The following is a 22,027-nucleotide window of genomic DNA, read 5'->3' on the forward strand; positions in this document are numbered from 1 at the left end:
TTTTATATTCGGGTCTAGGGGATAATGTTCACTGTTTTATATTCAGGTCTGGGGGATAATGTTCACTGTTTTATATTCAGGTCTGGGGGATAATGTTCACTGTTTTATATTCAGGTCTGGGGGATAATGTTCACTGTTTTATATTCAGGTCTGGTGGATAATGTTCACTGTTTTATATTCCAGTTTAGGAGATAATGTTCACATTTTTATATTCGGGTCTAGGGGATAATGTTCACTGTTTTATATTCGGGTCTAGGGGATAATGTTCACTGTTTTATATTCAGGTCTGGGGGATAATGTTCACTGTTTTATATTCGGGTCTAGAGGATAATGTTCACTGTTTTATATTCGGGTCTAGGGGATAATGTTCACTGTTTTATATTCGGGTCGAGGGGATAATGTTCACTGTTTTATATTCAGGTCTGGGGGATAATGTCACTGTTTTATATTCGGGTCTAGGGGATAATGTTCACTGTTTTATATTCGGGTCTCGGGGATAATGTTCACTGTTTTATATTCGGGTCTCGGGGATAATGTTCACTGTTTTATATTCGGGTCTGGGGGATAATGTTCAATGTTTTATAAACGCGTCTGGGGGATAATGTTCACTGTTTTATATTCGGGTCTCGGGGATAATGTTCACTGTTTTATAAACGCGTCTGGGGGATAATGTTCACTGTTTTATATTCGGGTCTCGGGGATAATGTTCACTGTTTTATATTCGGGTCTGAAAGATAATGTTCACTGTTATACATTCGGGTCAAGGGGAGAATGTTTACTGTTCCAAATCCGGGACTGGTGATAATGTTCACTGTTGTACATTCGGGTCTGGGGGATAACGTTCACTGTTTTATATTCGGGTCTCGGGGATAATGTTCACTGTTTTATATTCAGGTCTGGGGGATAATGTTCACTGTTTTATATTCGGGTCTGGGGGATAATGTTCACTGTTTTATATTTAGGTCTGGGGGATAATGTTCACTGTTTTATATTCAGGTCTAGGGGATAATGTTCACTGTTTTATAATCAGGTCTGGGGAATAATGTTCACTGTTTTATATTCAGGTCTGGGGGATAATGTTCACTGTTTTATATTCGGGTCTAGGGGATAATGTTCACTGTTTTATATTCGGGTCTAGGGGATAATGTTCACTGCTTTATATTCGGGTCTAGGGGATAATGTTCATTTGTTTTATATTCAGGTCTGGGGGATAATGTTCACTGTTTTATATTCGGGTCTAGGGGATAATGTTCACTGTTTTATATTCGGGTCTGGGGGATAATGTTCATTGTTTTATATTCGGGTCTGGGTGATAATCTTCAATGTTTTATATTCAGGTCAAGGGGATAATGTTTACTGTTCCAAATTCGGGACTGGTGATAATGTTCACTGTTGTACATTCGGGTCTGGGGGATAATGTTTACTGTTTTATATTCGGGTCTGGGTGATAATCTTCACTGTTTTATATTCGGGTCTCGGGGATAATGTTCACTGTTTTATATTCAGGTCTGGGGGATAATGTTCACTGTTTTATATTCAGGTCTAGGGGATAATGTTCACTGTTTTATATTCAGGTCTGGGGGATAATGCTCACTGTTTTATATTCAGATCTGGGGGATAATGTTCAATGTTTTATATTCGGGTCTGGGGGATAATGTTCACTGTTTTTTATTCGGGTCTGGGGGATAACGTTCACAGTTTTATATTCAGGTCTGGTGGATAATGTTCACTGTTTTATATTCCAGTCTAGGGGATAATGTTCACATTTTTATATTCGGGTCTAGGGGATAATGTTCACTGTTTTATATTCGGGTCTAGGGGATAATGTTCACTGTTTTATATTCAGGTCTGGGGGATAATGTTCACTGTTTTATATTGGGGTCTAGGGGATAATGTTCACTGTTTTATATTCGGGTCTAGGGGATAATGTTCACTGTTTTATATTCGGGTCTGGGGGATAATGTTCACTGTTTTATATTCGGGTCTGGGGGATAATGTTCACTGTTTTATATTCGGGTCTGGGGGATAATGTTCACTGTTTTATATTCGGGTCTAGGGGATAATGTTCACTGTTTTATATTCGGGTCCAGGGGATAATGTTCACTGTTTTATATTCGGGTCTGGGGGATAATGTTCACTGTTTTATATTAGGGTCTGGGGGATAATGTTCACTGTTTTATATTCGGGTCTAGGGGATAATGTTCACTGTTTTATATTCAGGTCTGGGACATAATGTTCACTGTTTTATATTCGGGTCTAGGGGATAATGTTCACTGTTTTATATTCGGGTCTCGGGGATAATGTTCACTGTTTTATATTCAGCTTTAGGGGATAATGTTCACTGTTTTATATTGGGGTCTGGGGGATAATGTTCAATGTTTTATAAACGCCTCTGGGGGATAATGTTCACTGTTTTATATTCGGGTCTGGGGGATAATGTTCACAGTTTTGTATTCGGGTCTAGGGGATAATGTTCACTGTTTTATATTCGGGTCCAGGGGATAATCTTCACTGTTTTATATTCGGGTCTGGGGGATAATGTTCACTGTTTTATATTCGGGTCTGGGGGATAATGTTCACTGTTTTATATTCGAGTCTAGGGGATAATGTTCACTGTTTTATATTCAGGTCTGGGGGATAATGTTCACTGTTTTATATTCTTGTCTAGTTGATAATGTTCTCTGTTTTATATTCGGGTCCAGCGGATAATGTTCACTGTTTTATATTCGGGTCTGGGGGATAATGTTCACTGTTTTATATTGGGGTCTGGGGGATAATGTTCACTGTTTTATAAACGCCTCTGGGGGAGAATGTTCACTGTTTTTTATTCGGGTCTAGGGGATAATGTTCACTGTTTTATATTCGGGTCTCAGGGATAATGTTCACTGTTTTATATTCGGGTCTCGGGGATAATGTTCACTGTTTTATAAACGCGTCTGGGGGATAATGTTCACTGTTTTATATTCAGGTCTGGGGGATAATGTTCACTGTTTTATATTCGGGTCTGGGGGATAATGTTCACTGTTTTATAAACGCGTCTGGGGGACAATGTTCAATGTTTTATATTCGGGTCTCGGGGATAATGTTCACTGTTTTATAAACGCGTCTGGGGGATAATGTTCACTGTTGTACATTCGGGTCTGGGGGATAATGTTTACTGTTTTATATTCGGGTCTGGGTGATAATCTTCACTGTTTTATATTCGGGTCTCGGGGATAATGTTTACTGTTTTATATTCGGGTCTGGGTGATAATCTTCACTGTTTTATATTCGGGTCTCGGGGATAATGTTCACTGTTTTATATTCAGGTCTAGGGGATAATGTTCACTGTTTTATATTCAGGTCTGGGGGATAATGCTCACTGTTTTATATTCAGATCTGGGGGATAATGTTCAATGTTTTATATTCGGGTCTGGGGGATAATGTTCACTGTTTTTTATTCGGGTCTGGGGGATAACGTTCACAGTTTTATATTCAGGTCTGGTGGATAATGTTCACTGTTTTATATTCCAGTCTAGGGGATAATGTTCACATTTTTATATTCGGGTCTAGGGGATAATGTTCACTGTTTTATATTCGGGTCTAGGGGATAATGTTCACTGTTTTATATTCAGGTCTGGGGGATAATGTTCACTGTTTTATATTGGGGTCTAGGGGATAATGTTCACTGTTTTATATTCGGGTCTAGGGGATAATGTTCACTGTTTTATATTCGGGTCTGGGGGATAATGTTCACTGTTTTATATTCGGGTCTGGGGGATAATGTTCACTGTTTTATATTCGGGTCTGGGGGATAATGTTCACTGTTTTATATTCGGGTCTAGGGGATAATGTTCACTGTTTTATATTCGGGTCCAGGGGATAATGTTCACTGTTTTATATTCGGGTCTGGGGGATAATGTTCACTGTTTTATATTAGGGTCTGGGGGATAATGTTCACTGTTTTATATTCGGGTCTAGGGGATAATGTTCACTGTTTTATATTCAGGTCTGGGACATAATGTTCACTGTTTTATATTCGGGTCTAGGGGATAATGTTCACTGTTTTATATTCGGGTCTCGGGGATAATGTTCACTGTTTTATATTCAGCTTTAGGGGATAATGTTCACTGTTTTATATTGGGGTCTGGGGGATAATGTTCAATGTTTTATAAACGCCTCTGGGGGATAATGTTCACTGTTTTATATTCGGGTCTGGGGGATAATGTTCACAGTTTTGTATTCGGGTCTAGGGGATAATGTTCACTGTTTTATATTCGGGTCCAGGGGATAATCTTCACTGTTTTATATTCGGGTCTGGGGGATAATGTTCACTGTTTTATATTCGGGTCTGGGGGATAATGTTCACTGTTTTATATTCGAGTCTAGGGGATAATGTTCACTGTTTTATATTCAGGTCTGGGGGATAATGTTCACTGTTTTATATTCTTGTCTAGGTGATAATGTTCTCTGTTTTATATTCGGGTCCAGCGGATAATGTTCACTGTTTTATATTCGGGTCTGGGGGATAATGTTCACTGTTTTATATTGGGGTCTGGGGGATAATGTTCACTGTTTTATAAACGCCTCTGGGGGAGAATGTTCACTGTTTTTTATTCGGGTCTAGGGGATAATGTTCACTGTTTTATATTCGGGTCTCAGGGATAATGTTCACTGTTTTATATTCGGGTCTCGGGGATAATGTTCACTGTTTTATAAACGCGTCTGGGGGATAATGTTCACTGTTTTATATTCAGGTCTGGGGGATAATGTTCACTGTTTTATATTCGGGTCTGGGGGATAATGTTCACTGTTTTATAAACGCGTCTGGGGGACAATGTTCAATGTTTTATATTCGGGTCTCGGGGATAATGTTCACTGTTTTATAAACGCGTCTGGGGGATAATGTTCACTGTTTTATATTCAGGTCTGGGGGATAATGTTCACTGTTTTATATTCAGGTCTGGGGGATAATGTTCACTGTTTTATATTCAGGTCTGGGGGATAAAGTTCACTGTTTTATATTCGGGTCTGGGGGATAATGTTCACTGTTTTATATTCGGGTCTGGGGGATAATGTTCACCGTTTTATATTCAGGTAAGGGGGGATAATGTTCACCGTTTTATATTCAGGTCTGGGGTATAATGTTCACTGTTTTATATTCGGGTCTGGGGGATAATGTTCACTGTTTTATATTCGGGTCTGGGGGATAATGTTCACTGTTTTATATTCGGGTCTCGGGGATAATGTTCACTGTTTTATATTCAGGTCTGGGGGATAATGTTCACTGTTTTATATTCGGGTCTAGGGGATAATGTTCACTGTTTTATATTCAGGTCTGGGGGATAATATTCACTGTTTTATATTCAGGTCTAGGGGATAATGTTCACTGTTTTATATTCGGGTCTCGGGGATAATGTTCACTGTTTTATAAACGCGTCTGGGGGATAATGTTCACTGTTTTATATTCAGGTCTGGGGGATAATGTTCACTGTTTTATATTCGGGTCTAGGGGATAATGTTCACTGTTTTATATTCAGGTCTGGGGGATAATATTCACTGTTTTATATTCAGGTCTAGGGGATAATGTTCACTGTTTTATATTCAGGTCTGGGGGATAATGTTCACTGTTTTATATTCGGGTCTAGGGGATAATGTTCACTGTTTTATATTCAGGTCTGGGGGATAATGTTCACTGTTTTATATTCAGGTCTGGGGGATAATGTTCAGTGTTTTATATTCAGGTCTGGGGGATAATGTTCACTGTTTTATATTCAGGTCTGGTGGATAATGTTCACTGTTTTATATTCCAGTTTAGGAGATAATGTTCACATTTTTATATTCGGGTCTAGGGGATAATGTTCACTGTTTTATATTCGGGTCTAGGGGATAATGTTCACTGTTTTATATTCAGGTCTGGGGGATAATGTTCACTGTTTTATATTCGGGTCTAGGGGATAATGTTCACTGTTTTATATTCGGGTCTAGGGGATAATGTTCACTGTTTTATATTCGGGTCGAGGGGATAATGTTCACTGTTTTATATTCAGGTCTGGGGGATAATGTTCACTGTTTTATATTCGGGTCGAGGGGATAATGTTCACTGTTTTATAATCAGGTCTGGGGAATAATGTTCACTGTTTTATATTCAGGTCTGGGGGATAATGTTCACTGTTTTATATTCGGGTCTAGGGGATAATGTTCACTGTTTTATATTCGGGTCTAGGGGATAATGTTCACTGCTTTATATTCGGGTCTAGGGGATAATGTTCATTTGTTTTATATTCAGGTCTGGGGGATAATGTTCACTGTTTTATATTCGGGTCTAGGGGATAATGTTCACTGTTTTATATTCGGGTCTGGGGGATAATGTTCATTGTTTTATATTCGGGTCTGGGTGATAATCTTCAATCTTTTATATTCAGGTCAAGGGGATAATGTTTACTGTTCCAAATTCGGGACTGGTGATAATGTTCACTGTTGTACATTCGGGTCTGGGGGATAATGTTTACTGTTTTATATTCGGGTCTGGGTGATAATCTTCACTGTTTTATATTCGGGTCTCGGGGATAATGTTCACTGTTTTATATTCAGGTCTGGGGGATAATGTTCACTGTTTTATATTCAGGTCTAGGGGATAATGTTCACTGTTTTATATTCAGGTCTGGGGGATAATGCTCACTGTTTTATATTCAGATCTGGGGGATAATGTTCAATGTTTTATATTCGGGTCTGGGGGATAATGTTCACTGTTTTTTATTCGGGTCTGGGGGATAACGTTCACAGTTTTATATTCAGGTCTGGTGGATAATGTTCACTGTTTTATATTCCAGTCTAGGGGATAATGTTCACATTTTTATATTCGGGTCTAGGGGATAATGTTCACTGTTTTATATTCGGGTCTAGGGGATAATGTTCACTGTTTTATATTCAGGTCTGGGGGATAATGTTCACTGTTTTATATTGGGGTCTAGGGGATAATGTTCACTGTTTTATATTCGGGTCTAGGGGATAATGTTCACTGTTTTATATTCGGGTCTGGGGGATAATGTTCACTGTTTTATATTCGGGTCTGGGGGATAATGTTCACTGTTTTATATTCGGGTCTGGGGGATAATGTTCACTGTTTTATATTCGGGTCTAGGGGATAATGTTCACTGTTTTATATTCGGGTCCAGGGGATAATGTTCACTGTTTTATATTCGGGTCTGGGGGATAATGTTCACTGTTTTATATTAGGGTCTGGGGGATAATGTTCACTGTTTTATATTCGGGTCTAGGGGATAATGTTCACTGTTTTATATTCAGGTCTGGGGGATAATGTTCACTGTTTTATATTCGGGTCTGGGGGATAATGTTCACTGTTTTATATTCGGGTCTCGGGGATAATGTTCACTGTTTTATATTCAGCTTTAGGGGATAATGTTCACTGTTTTATATTGGGGTCTGGGGGATAATGTTCAATGTTTTATAAACGCCTCTGGGGGATAATGTTCACTGTTTTATATTCGGGTCTGGGGGATAATGTTCACTGTTTTGTATTCGGGTCTAGGGGATAATGTTCACTGTTTTATATTCGGGTCCAGGGGATAATCTTCACTGATTTATATTCGGGTCTGGGGGATAATGTTCACTGTTTTATATTCGGGTCTGGGGGATAATGTTCACTGTTTTATATTCGAGTCTAGGGGATAATGTTCACTGTTTTATATTCAGGTCTGGGGGATAATGTTCACTGTTTTATATTCTTGTCTAGGTGATAATGTTCTCTGTTTTATATTCGGGTCCAGCGGATAATGTTCACTGTTTTATATTCGGGTCTGGGGGATAATGTTCACTGTTTTATATTGGGGTCTGGGGGATAATGTTCACTGTTTTATAAACGCCTCTGGGGGAGAATGTTCACTGTTTTTTATTCGGGTCTAGGGGATAATGTTCACTGTTTTATATTCGGGTCTCAGGGATAATGTTCACTGTTTTATATTCGGGTCTCGGGGATAATGTTCACTGTTTTATAAACGCGTCTGGGGGATAATGTTCACTGTTTTATATTCAGGTCTGGGGGATAATGTTCACTGTTTTATATTCGGGTCTGGGGGATAATGTTCACTGTTTTATAAACGCGTCTGGGGGACAATGTTCAATGTTTTATATTCGGGTCTCGGGGATAATGTTCACTGTTTTATAAACGCGTCTGGGGGATAATGTTCACTGTTTTATATTCAGGTCTGGGGGATAATGTTCACTGTTTTATATTCAGGTCTGGGGGATAATGTTCACTGTTTTATATTCAGGTCTGGGGGATAAAGTTCACTGTTTTATATTCGGGTCTGGGGGATAATGTTCACTGTTTTATATTCGGGTCTGGGGGATAATGTTCACCGTTTTATATTCAGGTAAGGGGGGATAATGTTCACCGTTTTATATTCAGGTCTGGGGTATAATGTTCACTGTTTTATATTCGGGTCTGGGGGATAATGTTCACTGTTTTATATTCGGGTCTGGGGGATAATGTTCACTGTTTTATATTCGGGTCTCGGGGATAATGTTCACTGTTTTATATTCAGGTCTGGGGGATAATGTTCACTGTTTTATATTCGGGTCTAGGGGATAATGTTCACTGTTTTATATTCAGGTCTGGGGGATAATATTCACTGTTTTATATTCAGGTCTAGGGGATAATGTTCACTGTTTTATATTCAGGTCTGGGGGATAATGTTCACTGTTTTATATTCGGGTCTCGGGGATAAGGTTCACTGTTTTATATTCAGGTCTGGGGGATAATGTTCACTGTTTTATATTCAGGTCTGGGGGATAATGTTCACTGTTTTATATTCAGGTCTGGGGGATAATGTTCACTGTTTTATATTCAGGTCTGGTGGATAATGTTCACTGTTTTATATTCCAGTCTAGGGGATAATGTTCACATTTTTATATTCGGGTCTAGGGGATAATGTTCACTGTTTTATATTCGGGTCTAGGGGATAATGTTCACTGTTTTATATTCAGGTCTGGGGGATAATGTTCACTGTTTTATATTCGGGTCTAGGGGATAATGTTCACTGTTTTATATTCGGTCTAGGGGATAATGTTCACTGTTTTATATTCGGGTCGAGGGGATAATGTTCACTGTTTTATATTCAGGTCTGGGGGATAATGTTCACTGTTTTATATTCGGGTCTATGGGATAATGTTCACTGTTTTATATTCGGGTCTCGGGGATAATGTTCACTGTTTTATATTCGGGTCTCGGGGATAATGTTCACTGTTTTATATTCGGGTCTGGGGGATAATGTTCAATGTTTTATATACGCGTCTGGGGGATAATGTTCACTGTTTTATATTGGGGTCTGGGGGATAATGTTCACTGTTTTATGTTCGGGTCTCGGGGATAATGTTCACTGTTTTATATTGGGGTCTGGGGGATAATGTTCACTGTTTTATAAACCCCTCTGGGGGAGAATGTTCACTGTTTTATATTCGGGTCTAGGGGATAATGTTCACTGTTTTATATTCGGGTCTGGGGGATAATGTTCACTGTTTTATATTCGGGTCTCGGGGATAATGTTCACTGTTTTATAAACGCGTCTGGGGGATAATGTTCACTGTTTTATATTCAGGTCTGGGGGATAATGTTCACTGTTTTATATTCGGGTCTGGGGGATAATGTTCACTGTTTTATAAACGCGTCTGGGGGACAATGTTCACTGTTTTATATTCGGGTCTCGGGGATAATGTTCACTGTTTTATAAACGCGTCTGGGGGATAATGTTCACTGTTTTATATTGGGGTCTGGGGGATAATGTTCACTGTTTTATGTTCGGGTCTCGGGGATAATGTTCACTGTTTTATATTGGGGTCTGGGGGATAATGTTCACTGTTTTATAAACGCCTCTGGGGGATAATGTTCACTGTTTTATATTCGGGTCTAGGGGATAATGTTCACTGTTTTATATTCGGGTCTTAGGGATAATGTTCACTGTTTTATATTCGGGTCTCGGGGATAATGTTCACTGTTTTATAAACGCGTCTGGGGGATAATGTTCACTGTTTTATATTCGGGTCTGGGGGATAATGTTCATTGTTTCATATTCGGGTCTGTGGGATAATGTTCACTGATTTATATTCGGGACTAGGGGATAATGATCACTGTTTTATATTCGGGTCTGAAAGATAATGCTCACTGTTATACATTCGGGTCAAGCGGATAATGTTTACTGATCCAAATTCGGGACTGGTGATAATGTTCACTGTTGTACATTCGGGTCTGGGGGATAATGTTTACTGTTTTATATTCGGGTCTGGGTGATAATCTTCACTGTTTTATATTCGGGTCTGGGGGATAATGTTCACCGTTTTATATTCAGGTCTGGGGGATAATGTTAACCGTTTTATATTCGGGTCTGGGGGATAATGTTCACTGTTTTATATTCAGGTCTGGGGGATAATGTTCACTGTTTTATATTCGGGTCTGGGGGATAATGTTCACTGTTTTATATTCGGGTCTGGGGGATAATGTTCACCGTTTTATATTCAGGTAAGGGGGGATAATGTTCACCGTTTTATATTCAGGTCTGGGGGATAATGTTCACTGTTTTATATTCGGGTCTGGGGGATAATGTTCACTGTTTTATATTCGGGTCTGGGGGATAATGTTCACTGTTTTATATTCAGGTCTCGGGGATAATGTTCACTGTTTTACATTCAGGTCTGGGGGATAATGTTCACTGTTTTATATTCGGGTCTAGGGGATAATGTTCACTGTTTTATATTCAGGTCTGGGGGATAATATTCACTGTTTTATATTCAGGTCTAGGGGATAATGTTCACTGTTTTATATTCAGGTCTGGGGGATAATGTTCACTGTTTTATATTCGGGTCTAGGGGATAATGTTCACTGTTTTATATTCAGGTCTGGGGGATAATGTTCACTGTTTTATATTCAGGTCTGGTGGATAATGTTCACTGTTTTATATTCCAGTTTAGGAGATAATGTTCACATTTTTATATTCGGGTCTAGGGGATAATGTTCACTGTTTTATATTCGGGTCTAGGGGATAATGTTCACTGTTTTATATTCAGGTCTGGGGGATAATGTTCACTGTTTTATATTCGGGTCTAGGGGATAATGTTCACTGTTTTATATTCGGGTCTAGGGGATAATGTTCACTGTTTTATATTCGGGTCGAGGGGATAATGTTCACTGTTTTATATTCAGGTCTGGGGGATAATGTTCACTGTTTTATATTCGGGTCTAGGGGATAATGTTCACTGTTTTATATTCGGGTCTCGGGGATAATGTTCACTGTTTTATATTCGGGTCTCGGGGATAATGTTCACTGTTTTATATTCGGGTCTGGGGGATAATGTTCAATGTTTTATAAACGCGTCTGGGGGATAATGTTCACTGTTTTATATTCGGGTCTCGGGGATAATGTTCACTGTTTTATAAACGCGTCTGGGGGATAATGTTCACTGTTTTATATTCGGGTCTCGGGGATAATGTTCACTGTTTTATATTCGGGTCTGAAAGATAATGTTCACTGTTATACATTCGGGTCAAGGGGAGAATGTTTACTGTTCCAAATTCGGGACTGGTGATAATGTTCACTGTTGTACATTCGGGTCTGGGGGATAACGTTCACTGTTTTATATTCGGGTCTCGGGGATAATGTTCACTGTTTTATATTCAGGTCTGGGGGATAATGTTCACTGTTTTATATTCGGGTCTGGGGGATAATGTTCACTGTTTTATATTTAGGTCTGGGGGATAATGTTCACTGTTTTATATTCAGGTCTAGGGGATAATGTTCACTGTTTTATAATCAGGTCTGGGGAATAATGTTCACTGTTTTATATTCAGGTCTGGGGGATAATGTTCACTGTTTTATATTCAGGTCTAGGGGATAATGTTCACTGTTTTATATTCGGGTCTAGGGGATAATGTTCACTGCTTTATATTCGGGTCTAGGGGATAATGTTCATTTGTTTTATATTCAGGTCTGGGGGATAATGTTCACTGTTTTATATTCGGGTCTAGGGGATAATGTTCACTGTGTTATATTCGGGTCTGGGGGATAATGTTCATTGTTTTATATTCGGGTCTGGGTGATAATCTTCAATGTTTTATATTCAGGTCAAGGGGATAATGTTTACTGTTCCAAATTCGGGACTGGTGATAATGTTCACTGTTGTACATTCGGGTCTGGGGGATAATGTTTACTGTTTTATATTCGGGTCTGGGTGATAATCTTCACTGTTTTATATTCGGGTCTCGGGGATAATGTTCACTGTTTTATATTCAGGTCTGGGGGATAATGTTCACTGTTTTTATTCAGGTCTAGGGGATAATGTGCACTGTTTTATATTCAGGTCTGGGGGATAATGCTCACTGTTTTATATTCAGATCTGGGGGATAATGTTCAATGTTTTATATTCGGGTCTGGGGGATAATGTTCACTGTTTTTTATTCGGGTCTGGGGGATAACGTTCTCTGTTTTATATTCAGGTCTGGTGGATAATGTTCACTGTTTTATATTCCAGTCTAGGGGATAATGTTCACATTTTTATATTCGGGTCTAGGGGATAATGTTCACTGTTTTATATTCGGGTCTAGGGGATAATGTTCACTGTTTTATATTCAGGTCTGGGGGATAATGTTCACTGTTTTATATTGGGGTCTAGGGGATAATGTTCACTGTTTTATATTCGGGTCTAGGGGATAATGTTCACTGTTTTATATTCGGGTCTGGGGGATAATGTTCACTGTTTTATATTCGGGTCTGGGGGATAATGTTCACTGTTTTATATTCGGGTCTGGGGGATAATGTTCACTGTTTTATATTCGGGTCCAGGGGATAATGTTCACTGTTTTATATTCGGGTCTGGGGGATAATGTTCACTGTTTTATATTAGGGTCTGGGGGATAATGTTCACTGTTTTATATTCGGGTCTAGGGGATAATGTTCACTGTTTTATATTCAGGTCTGGGGGATAATGTTCACTGTTTTATATTCGGGTCTGGGGGATAATGTTCACTGTTTTATATTCGGGTCTCGGGGATATTGTTCACTGTTTTATATTCAGCTTTAGGGGATAATGTTCACTGTTTTATATTGGGGTCTGGGGGATAATGTTCAATGTTTTATAAACGCCTCTGGGGGATAATGTTCACTGTTTTATATTCGGGTCTGGGGGATAATGTTCACTGTTTTGTATTCGGGTCTAGGGGATAATGTTCACTGTTTTATATTCGGGTCCAGGGGATAATCTTCACTGTTTTATATTCGGGTCTGGGGGATAATGTTCACTGTTTTATATTCGGGTCTGGGGGATAATGTTCACTGTTTTATATTCGAGTCTAGGGGATAATGTTCACTGTTTTATATTCAGGTCTGGGGGATAATGTTCACTGTTTTATATTCTTGTCTAGGTGATAATGTTCTCTGTTTTATATTCGGGTCCAGCGGATAATGTTCACTGTTTTATATTCGGGTCTGGGGGATAATGTTCACTGTTTTATATTCGGGTCTAGGGGATAATGTTCACTGTTTTATATTCGGGTCTCGGGGATAATGTTCACTGTTTTATATTCGGGTCTGGCGGATAATGTTCAATGTTTTATATTCGGGTCTCGGGGATAATGTTCACTGTTTTATAAACGCGTCTGGGGGATAATGTTCACTGTTTTATATTCAGCTTTAGGGGATAATGTTCACTGTTTTATATTGGGGTCTGGGGGATAATGTTCAATGTTTTATAAACGCCTCTGGGGGATAATGTTCACTGTTTTATATTCGGGTCTGGGGGATAATGTTCACTGTTTTGTATTCGGGTCTAGGGGATAATGTTCACTGTTTTATATTCAGGTCTGGGGGATAATGTTCACTGTTTTATATTCGGGTCTGGGGGATAATGTTCACTGTTTTATATTTAGGTCTGGGGGATAATGTTCACTGTTTTATATTCAGGTCTAGGGGATAATGTTCACTGTTTTATAATCAGGTCTGGGGAATAATGTTCACTGTTTTATATTCAGGTCTGGGGGATAATGTTCACTGTTTTATATTCGGGTCTAGGGGATAATGTTCACTGTTTTATATTCGGGTCTAGGGGATAATGTTCACTGCTTTATATTCGGGTCTAGGGGATAATGTTCATTTGTTTTATATTCAGGTCTGGGGGATAATGTTCACTGTTTTATATTCGGGTCTCGGGGATAATGTTCACTGTTTTATATTCGGGTCTGGGGGATAATGTTCATTGTTTTATATTCGGGTCTGGGTGATAATCTTCAATGTTTTATATTCAGGTCAAGGGGATAATGTTTACTGTTCCAAATTCGGGACTGGTGATAATGTTCACTGTTGTACATTCGGGTCTGGGGGATAATGTTTACTGTTTTATATTCGGGTCTGGGTGATAATCTTCACTGTTTTATATTCGGGTCTCGGGGATAATGTTCACTGTTTTATATTCAGGTCTGGGGGATAATGTTCACTGTTTTTATGCAGGTCTAGGGGATAATGTTCACTGTTTTATATTCAGGTCTGGGGGATAATGCTCACTGTTTTATATTCAGATCTGGGGGATAATGTTCAATGTTTTATATTCGGGTCTGGGGGATAATGTTCACTGTTTTTTATTCGGGTCTGGGGGATAACGTTCACTGTTTTATATTCAGGTCTGGTGGATAATGTTCACTGTTTTATATTCCAGTCTAGGGGATAATGTTCACATTTTTATATTCGGGTCTAGGGGATAATGTTCACTGTTTTATATTCGGGTCTAGGGGATAATGTTCACTGTTTTATATTCAGGTCTGGGGGATAATGTTCACTGTTTTATATTGGGGTCTAGGGGATAATGTTCACTGTTTTATATTCGGGTCTAGGGGATAATGTTCACTGTTTTATATTCGGGTCTGGGGGATAATGTTCACTGTTTTATATTCGGGTCTAGGGGATAATGTTCACTGTTTTATATTCGGGTCTCGGGGATAATGTTCACTGTTTTATATTCGGGTCTGGCGGATAATGTTCAATGTTTTATATTCGGGTCTCGGGGATAATGTTCACTGTTTTATAAACGCGTCTGGGGGATAATGTTCACTGTTTTATATTCAGCTTTAGGGGATAATGTTCACTGTTTTATATTGGGGTCTGGGGGATAATGTTCAATGTTTTATAAACGCCTCTGGGGGATAATGTTCACTGTTTTATATTCGGGTCTGGGGGATAATGTTCACTGTTTTGTATTCGGGTCTAGGGGATAATGTTCACTGTTTTATATTCAGGTCTGGGGGATAATGTTCACTGTTTTATATTCGGGTCTGGGGGATAATGTTCACTGTTTTATATTTAGGTCTGGGGGATAATGTTCACTGTTTTATATTCAGGTCTAGGGGATAATGTTCACTGTTTTATAATCAGGTCTGGGGAATAATGTTCACTGTTTTATATTCAGGTCTGGGGGATAATGTTCACTGTTTTATATTCGGGTCTAGGGGATAATGTTCACTGTTTTATATTCGGGTCTAGGGGATAATGTTCACTGCTTTATATTCGGGTCTAGGGGATAATGTTCATTTGTTTTATATTCAGGTCTGGGGGATAATGTTCACTGTTTTATATTCGGGTCTAGGGGATAATGTTCACTGTTTTATATTCGGGTCTGGGGGATAATGTTCATTGTTTTATATTCGGGTCTGGGTGATAATCTTCAATGTTTTATATTCAGGTCAAGGGGATAATGTTTACTGTTCCAAATTCGGGACTGGTGATAATGTTCACTGTTGTACATTCGGGTCTGGGGGATAATGTTTACTGTTTTATATTCGGGTCTGGGTGATAATCTTCACTGTTTTATATTCGGGTCTCGGGGATAATGTTCACTGTTTTATATTCAGGTCTGGGGGATAATGTTCACTGTTTTTATTCAGGTCTAGGGGATAATGTTCACTGTTTTATATTCAGGTCTGGGGGATAATGCTCACTGTTTTATATTCAGATCTGGGGGATAATGTTCAATGTTTTATATTCGGGTCTGGGGGATAATGTTCACTGTTTTTTATTCGGGTCTGGGGGATAACGTTCACTGTTTTATATTCAGGTCTGGTGGATAATGTTCACTGTTTTATATTCCAGTCTAGGGGATAATGTTCACATTTTTATATTCGGGTCTAGGGGATAATGTTCACTGTTTTATATTCGGGTCTAGGGGATAATGTTCACTGTTTTATATTGGGGTCTAGGGGATAATGTTCACTGTTTTATATTCGGGTCTAGGGGATAATGTTCACTGTTTTATATTCGGGTCTAGGGGATAATGTTCACTGTTTTATATTCGGGTCTAGGGGATAATGTTCACTGTTTTATATTGGGGTCTAGGGGATAATGTTCACTGTTTTATATTCGGGTCTAGGGGATAATGTTCACTGTTTTATATTCGGGTCTGGGGGATAATGTTCACTGTTTTATATTCGGGTCTGGGGGATAATGTTCACTGTTTTATATTCGGGTCTGGGGGATAATGTTCACTGTTTTATATTCGGGTCCAGGGGATAATGTTCACTGTTTTATATTCGGGTCTGGGGGATAATGTTCACTGTTTTATATTAGGGTCTGGGGGATAATGTTCACTGTTTTATATTCGGGTCTAGGGGATAATGTTCACTGTTTTATATTCAGGTCTGGGGGATAATGTTCACTGTTTTATATTCGGGTCTGGGGGATAATGTTCACTGTTTTATATTCGGGTCTCGGGGATATTGTTCACTGTTTTATATTCAGCTTTAGGGGATAATGTTCACTGTTTTATATTGGGGTCTGGGGGATAATGTTCAATGTTTTATAAACGCCTCTGGGGGATAATGTTCACTGTTTTATATTCGGGTCTGGGGGATAATGTTCACTGTTTTGTATTCGGGTCTAGGGGATAATGTTCACTGTTTTATATTCGGGTCCAGGGGATAATCTTCACTGTTTTATATTCGGGTCTGGGGGATAATGTTCACTGTTTTATATTCGGGTCTGGGGGATAATGTTCACTGTTTTATATTCGAGTCTAGGGGATAATGTTCACTGTTTTATATTCAGGTCTGGGGGATAATGTTCACTGTTTTATATTCTTGTCTAGGTGATAATGTTCTCTGTTTTATATTCGGGTCCAGCGGATAATGTTCACTGTTTTATATTCGGGTCTGGGGGATAATGTTCACTGTTTTATATTCGGGTCTAGGGGATAATGTTCACTGTTTTATATTCGGGTCTCGGGGATAATGTTCACTGTTTTATATTCGGGTCTGGCGGATAATGTTCAATGTTTTATATTCGGGTCTCGGGGATAATGTTCACTGTTTTATAAACGCGTCTGGGGGATAATGTTCACTGTTTTATATTCAGCTTTAGGGGATAATGTTCACTGTTTTATATTGGGGTCTGGGGGATAATGTTCAATGTTTTATAAACGCCTCTGGGGGATAATGTTCACTGTTTTATATTCGGGTCTGGGGGATAATGTTCACTGTTTTGTATTCGGGTCTAGGGGATAATGTTCACTGTTTTATATTCGGGTCCAGGGGATAATCTTCACTGTTTTATATTCGGGTCTGGGGGATAATGTTCACTGTTTTATATTCGGGTCTGGTGGATAATGTTCACTGTTTTATATTCGAGTCTAGGGGATAATGTGCACTGTTTTATATTCAGGTCTGGGGGATAATGTTCACTGTTTTATATTCTTGTCTAGGTGATAGTGTTCTCTGTTTTATATTCGGGTCCAGCGGATAATGTTCACTGTTTTATATTCGCGTCTGGGGGATAATGTTCACTGTTTTATATTCGGGTCTAGGGGATAATGTTCACTGTTTTATATTCGGGTCTCGGGGATAATGTTCACTGTTTTATATTCGGGTCTCGGGGATAATGTTCACTGTTTTATATTCGGGTCTGGCGGATAATGTTCAATGTTTTATATTCGGGTCTCGGGGATAATGTTCACTGTTTTATAAACGCGTCTGGGGGATAATGTTCACTGTTTTATATTCAGGTCTGGGCGATAATGTTCACTGTTTTATATTCGGGTCTGGGGGATAATGTTCACTGTTTTATAAACGCGTCTGGGGGACAATGTTCACTGTTTTACATTCGGGTCTCGGGGATAATGTTCACTGTTTTATAAACGCGTCTGGGGGATAATGTTCACTGTTTTATATTGGGGTCTGGGGGATAATGTTCACTGTTTTATGTTCGGGTCTCGGGGATAATGTTCACTGTTTTATATTGGGGTCTGGGGGATAATGTTCACTGTTTTATAAACGCCTCTGGGGGAGAATGTTCACTGTTTTTTATTCGGGTCTAGGGGATAATGTTCACTGTTTTATATTCGGGTCTCAGGGATAATGTTCACTGTTTTATATTCGGGTCTCGGGGATAATGTTCACTGTTTTATAAACGCGTCTGGGGGATAATGTTCACTGTTTTATATTCAGGTCTGGGGGATAATGTTCACTGTTTTATATTCGGGTCTGGGGGATAATGTTCACTGTTTTATAAACGCGTCTGGGGGACAATGTTCACTGTTTTATAAACGCGTCTGGGGGATAATGTTCACTGTTTTATAAACGCGTCTGGGGGACAATGTTCACTGTTTTACATTCGGGTCTCGGGGATAATGTTCACTGTTTTATAAACGCGTCTGGGGGATAATGTTCACTGTTTTATATTGGGGTCTGGGGGATAATGTTCACTGTTTTATGTTCGGGTCTCGGGGATAATGTTCACTGTTTTATATTGGGGTCTGGGGGATAATGTTCACTGTTTTATAAACGCCTCTGGGGGAGAATGTTCACTGTTTTTTATTCGGGTCTAGGGGATAATGTTCACTGTTTTATATTCGGGTCTCAGGGATAATGTTCACTGTTTTATATTCGGGTCTCGGGGATAATGTTCACTGTTTTATAAACGCGTCTGGGGGATAATGTTCACTGTTTTATATTCGGGTCTGGGGGATAATGTTCACTGTTTTATATTCGGGTCTGGGGGATAATGTTCACTGTTTTATAAACGCGTCTGGGGGACAATGTTCACTGTTTTATATTCGGGTCTCGGGGATAATGTTCACTGTTTTATAAACGCGTCTGGGGGATAATGTTCACTGTTTTATATTGGGGTCTGGGGGATAATGTTCACTGTTTTATGTTCGGGTCTCGGGGATAATGTTCACTGTTTTATATTGGGGTCTGGGGGATAATGTTCACTGTTTTATAAACGCGTCTGGGGGATAATGTTCACTGTATTATATGGGGGTCTGGGGGATAATGTTCACTGTTTTATGTTCGGGTCTCGGGGATAATGTTCACTGTTTTACATTGGGGTCTGGGGGATAATGTTCACTGTTTTATAAACGCCTCTGGGGGATAATGTTCCCTGTTTTATATTCGGGTCTAGGGGATAATGTTCACTGTTTTATATTCGGGTCTTAGGGATAATGTTCACTGTTTTATATTCGGGTCTCGGGGATAATGTTCACTGTTTTATAAACGCGTCTGGGGGATAATGTTCACTGTTTTACATTCGGGTCTGGGGGATAATGTTCATTGTTTCATATTCGGGTCTGTGGGATAATGTTCACTGATTTATATTCGGGACTAGGGGATAATGATCACTGTTTTATATTCGGGTCTGAAAGACAATGCTCACTGTTATACATTCGGGTCAAGCGGATAATGTTTACTGTTCCAAATTCGGGACTGGTGATAATGTTCACTGTTGTACATTCGGGTCTGGGGGATAATGTTTACTGTTTTATATTCGGGTCTGGGTGATAATCTTCACTGTTTTATATTCGGGTCTGGGGGATAATGTTCACCGTTTTATATTCAGGTCTGGGGGATAATGCCACCGTTTTATATTCGGGTCTGGGGGATAATGTTCACTGTTTTATATTCAGGTCTGGGGGATAATGTTCACTGTTTTATATTCAGGTCTGGGGGATAATGTTCACTGTTTTATATTCAGGTCTGGGGGATAATGTTCACTGTTTTATATTCGGGTCTGGGGGATAATGTTCACTGTTTTATATTCGGGTCTGGGGGATAATGTTCACCGTTTTATATTCAGGTAAGGGGGGATAATGTTCACCGTTTTATATTCAGGTCTGGGGTATAATGTTCACTGTTTTATATTCGGGTCTGGGGGATAATGTTCACTGTTTTATATTCGGGTCTGGGGGATAATGTTCACTGTTTTATATTCGGGTCTCGGGGATAATGTTCACTGTTTTATATTCAGGTCTGGGGGATAATGTTCACTGTTTTATATTCGGGTCTAGGGGATAATGTTCACTGTTTTATATTCAGGTCTGGGGGATAATATTCACTGTTTTATATTCAGGTCTAGGGGATAATGTTCACTGTTTTATATTCAGGTCTGGGGGATAATGTTCACTGTTTTATATTCGGGTCTCGGGGATAATGTTCACTGTTTTATATTCAGGTCTGGGGGATAATGTTCACTGTTTTATATTCAGGTCTGGGGGATAATGTTCACTGTTTTATATTCCAGTCTAGGGGATAATGTTCACATTTTTATATTCGGGTCTAGGGGATAATGTTCACTGTTTTATATTCGGGTCTAGGGGATAATGTTCACTGTTTTATATTCAGGTCTGGGGGATAATGTTCACTGTTTTATATTCGGGTCTAGGGGATAATGTTCACTGTTTTATATTCGGGTCGAGGGGATAATGTTCACTGTTTTATATTCAGGTCTGGGGGATAATGTTCACTGTTTTATATTCGGGTCTAGGGGATAATGTTCACTGTTTTATATTCGGGTCTCGGGGATAATGTTCACTGTTTTATATTCGGGTCTCGGGGATAATGTTCACTGTTTTATATTCGGGTCTGGGGGATAATGTTCACTGTTTTATATTGGGGTCTGGGGGATAATGTTCACTGTTTTATGTTCGGGTCTCGGGGATAATGTTCACTGTTTTATATTGGGGTCTGGGGGATAATGTTCACTGTTTTATAAACGCCTCTGGGGGAGAATGTTCACTGTTTTATATTCAGGTCTGGGGGATAATGTTCACTGTTTTATATTCAGGTCTGGGGGATAATGTTCACTGTTTTATATTCAGGTCTGGGGGATAATGTTCACTGTTTTATATTCGGGTCTGGGGGATAATGTTCACTGTTTTATATTCGGGTCTGGGGGATAATGTTCACCGTTTTATATTCAGGTAAGGGGGGATAATGTTCACCGTTTTATATTCAGGTCTGGGGTATAATGTTCACTGTTTTATATTCGGGTCTGGGGGATAATGTTCACTGTTTTATATTCGGGTCTGGGGGATAATGTTCACTGTTTTATATTCGGGTCTCGGGGATAATGTTCACTGTTTTATATTCAGGTCTGGGGGATAATGTTCACTGTTTTATATTCGGGTCTAGGGGATAATGTTCACTGTTTTATATTCAGGTCTGGGGGATAATATTCACTGTTTTATATTCAGGTCTAGGGGATAATGTTCACTGTTTTATATTCAGGTCTGGGGGATAATGTTCACTGTTTTATATTCGGGTCTCGGGGATAATGTTCACTGTTTTATATTCAGGTCTGGGGGATAATGTTCACTGTTTTATATTCAGGTCTGGGGGATAATGTTCACTGTTTTATATTCAGGTCTGGGGGATAATGTTCACTGTTTTATATTCAGGTCTGGTGGATAATGTTCAGTGTTTTATATTCCAGTCTAGGGGATAATGTTCACATTTTTATATTCGGGTCTAGGGGATAATGTTCACTGTTTTATATTCGGGTCTAGGGGATAATGTTCACTGTTTTATATTCAGGTCTGGGGGATAATGTTCACTGTTTTATATTCGGGTCTAGGGGATAATGTTCACTGTTTTATATTCGGGTCTAGGGGATAATGTTCACTGTTTTATATTCGGGTCGAGGGGATAATGTTCACTGTTTTATATTCAGGTCTGGGGGATAATGTTCACTGTTTTATATTCGGGTCTAGGGGATAATGTTCACTG

The sequence above is a fragment of the Heterodontus francisci genome, unplaced genomic scaffold, assembly GCF_036365525.1.
Source record: "Heterodontus francisci isolate sHetFra1 unplaced genomic scaffold, sHetFra1.hap1 HAP1_SCAFFOLD_96_1, whole genome shotgun sequence".
Taxonomy (NCBI): Eukaryota; Metazoa; Chordata; class Chondrichthyes; order Heterodontiformes; family Heterodontidae; genus Heterodontus; species Heterodontus francisci.